The sequence below is a fragment of the Aptenodytes forsteri genome, unplaced genomic scaffold (genome assembly GCF_000699145.1).
Source record: "Aptenodytes forsteri isolate BGI_AS27 unplaced genomic scaffold, ASM69914v1 Scaffold26, whole genome shotgun sequence".
NCBI classification, from domain to species: Eukaryota; Metazoa; Chordata; class Aves; order Sphenisciformes; family Spheniscidae; genus Aptenodytes; species Aptenodytes forsteri.
The window spans coordinates 5,981,888-5,985,350 of record NW_008794125.1 but is presented as its reverse complement, the minus strand read 5'-3'; positions in this window follow the sequence as shown (position 1 = coordinate 5,985,350).

The following is a 3,463-nucleotide window of genomic DNA, read 5'->3' as shown; positions in this document are numbered from 1 at the left end:
CAATACAGCCGTCTCTGGCAACGCTTTAAGATGACACATCCCAAAGGAAATTGGGTCCAAAGGTCTAATGAGGAACAACCACTCCCCCATGAAAGCTGAAGTCTGTATATCTGTATCTGTATCTGTGTCTATATCTATAAATAAAATCTCCTGCACAGGAAGGTCTGATGTGAGACACGATGTTCAAAGATTACTTGACCTATATAAAAATCACTGAGTGCTCTGGTGACAGCCCCCGGGGCAGGGTGATGGGTAGAGGCTCACTCTGCTGCTGTTTGCCTGCAGACCTGCAGCGTAGGCTCTGCTTGCAGCACTGCATTGATCAGGACTCTGCCACTCAGCTGCCTGCCAGCCAGCCTTGCACGGACAGAAATCTGCCATCCATGTTTCAGAAGCACACCTGGCACACCTGGATGCTCACTGGAAGCCAGGCTTCTTGAAGGTGTGTCTTGTGGCCCAGCCGGTATCACTGGCTTTGATTGAAAATCTCGAGATACAGACACCTTCTGCTCTAAGGGAGCGTATTGTGAAGCCAAAGCAGACTTAGGCCCCTCTAAATTGTTAATGTTATACTTCACTGATGTTTACCAAGAAACACACGTGGCTACACGGTGTAGTGTATCGGCACCACCTGAGCATGCCTGATTCGGTTAGCGACAGAATAGCTATGATGTGTTGCTGGCTCAGACCACGCTCCTGAGCACACTGGTAGAATAAACAATAAATAATTATTCCACCAGCTTAAAAATTGCCCATTGTTTTTCAATCTTCAGAGGCAGTTTTCTGGATGGATAAAAATATGCAAGAGCTGAGCTCTCTGGGTCCTGGAGCGCTCAGGCTACTTAGTGGGAACTGAAGGAAGGAAACAATGCGAGTTCCAACTGTTGCACGCACAACCGATGGAAAGAAAACAATTCTGCTGATCATATATGTGCTTGTGTTGTGAAGCTGAATTTCAGGGGACTGAGGACATGCAATGCACTGTAAATTCCCTTTAGTTGTTAATGAGCTGGATGTTACCCACTGCTGAGGAGGAAGAGGCCTCAGCTCTTACAGCAGCAGCATATTTGTGTCGCTGAAGTCGTGTCGCTCGCAGTGTGCCGGCTCATGGCAGCGGTGGTGGCAGGGGCTGCCGGGTGGCTCTGCACTGCTCTATGGGGTGTTAAGTCCATTATAAACTCTGCCTTCCCTGGTATGGCCATAAAAAGTGCAATTTGCCTGGTTAGGTGTGAAATACATGATGTGCTTGGGCAAAACCCCTAGATACCAGCACATAGTTATTATTTCAAGTGTTCTGAAACTGGAAGAGCTGTGCTCAGTGATTTACACTCGAAGCAAAATGCCCTTAAGCAAAGTGGCCATTCAAATGGCTGCTGAAGTGCCTGAATTAAAATAGCTGTGCAATATCAGGGTAGCAAAATGTCCCTCCACCTCGCTAGCTGGGATCTGCAAGAGCAGGGCAGCTGAGGCTGCTTTGGCTGAATAAACTCTGGTTTGAGTGTGAGCGGTTGGTGGGTACTGTCCCTCTGCCAGGTCCCCGAAGTCTGGAGCAAGTGGTTCCCCTGGGAAGGAGCATTCGGAATTGCACAGTTTAGGGTATGTTTTGGGGGGATTTTTGCTAAAATAGATCATTGATACATCCTTCCCTCCAGATAACGTCTTACCTGGTGTTTGATAGGAACTTCACAAGCTTGCTGGTAGTGTGAAGAGAGGACTGCCTGTTGCCAGCTGTCTGCCAGACCCACCTTGCAGATGTTCCCTTCCCGAGGACAGGGCATCCCAGCTGTTACCGTGGGAGGAGCGGCCCATTCACCTGCCCTGACCGACCGGGGGTTAGGTGCCAGGAGTGCTGGTTCACTTTGGGCTGCTGGGCTGCGAGTCGTGACAGCTGCTCTGCAAACACCAGCGACGCCTCTGCCATCTAACAGCAGGTATTATCACTGGCTGCCTCAAATTGGTTTTGGCATAAGTAATTTGAATTAAATTGTCTATTTGTAGAATTTAAGAAGTCGTATATTTTATTAAATAACTATACCTTAAATCCCTTTTCAGACTTCCAGATTCAATAAAGGGATAAGACCATTGTCTTCTACTGGAAGACCTCAAAGCGTATTTCTAGGAGTAACGTGTTCATGTTAGAGATGTTGTGTGGCACGGACAGTTTACACGAGCTTCCCCTGCTCACACAGTCCTAAAAAGTCCTAGAAAGAGACACAGTGTTCAGCCTCTACTACACCAGCACCACACTGGGTAACACGTTCGAAGTGGTGGTGTTTACACCATGAAGCAATGTTTTCACCTTGGTTTAATAATGGAGAACTGAGTCCAGCCTTAAACCAAACTGTCTCCCAAGTAATTTCCTGGGAACAGCAGGTCCTTTGGGGAAAAAATCCACATAGTAAAATAAGCAGATACTGCTCCTGCAGCATGTCACATCCCTAGAGACGTTTTATGGGGGAGATTAAATACTGGTGGGGTGACAAATGGAGCCATAGCTGCTACTCTTCCCCCAGAGCCACGTTCACAGCTTACAATCCTACAACCTACATCAAGCCTCTTCTCTTACTTTGAGAAAATTTTTTTAATTCACTATTTTCCAGAACAATCCCAGGCTGGGAATATTTAACAGCACCGGGCACAAAGCACCATAACCAAGTTATTTTTCTGTTTTGCTCCGAATGCACATGGTAGGCGCATGTGTAAGCAATCAGGCTGTGTGCCCACCATTCTTCTTCACCAGCCTGCTGCCGCGCTGGCCTGCCGGCCTGCCGGGAGGAGAGGATAGCAGCTGAACTGGTCCTGCACCACTCACACGCAGCCACACAGCTCTCGTTGCCTTTTCTCCTCCAGATGGCCACACTAGCAGCAGACTTGACCAAGCTGACACAGGAGATGAACTTTATCTTGTACTTTTGTCAGCAAATCTTCCTCTCCCTGGCTAAGGCATTTCCTGCTTGCACAGGCACATATGTGCTGCCTGCCTTAAGGAATCAATGTTTCACCGACTAGGGTAGCTGTGACACAGGAGTTTGCTCGGTATATCCCAAAGCAATGCAATCTCTGCCTGTGCTTTGAGGAACTGTGTTTAGTAGCTGTGGAAGAACAATCCCCAAATACAATGAGATGGCACGAGTGGGTTCTGCACTGCTGGTTCCTGATTTCAAGAAGTCAGCTTAATCTGTGCTCTGACATTCTTCCCCCTGAGCTGGAAGACGGGGACGGCGAGCAGGATGAACCCCCCATAATCCAAGAGGAAGCAGTCAACGACCTGCTACGCCACCTGGACCCTCACAACTCTGTGGGCCGGATGGGATCCACCCGAGAGTGCTGAGGGAGCTGGCGGAGGTGCTCGCCAAGCCAGTCTCCATCATTTATCAGCAGTCCTGGTTAACGGGGGAGGTCCCGGACGACTGGAGGCTTGCCAATGTGACGCCCACCTACAAGAAGGGCCGGAAGGAGGATC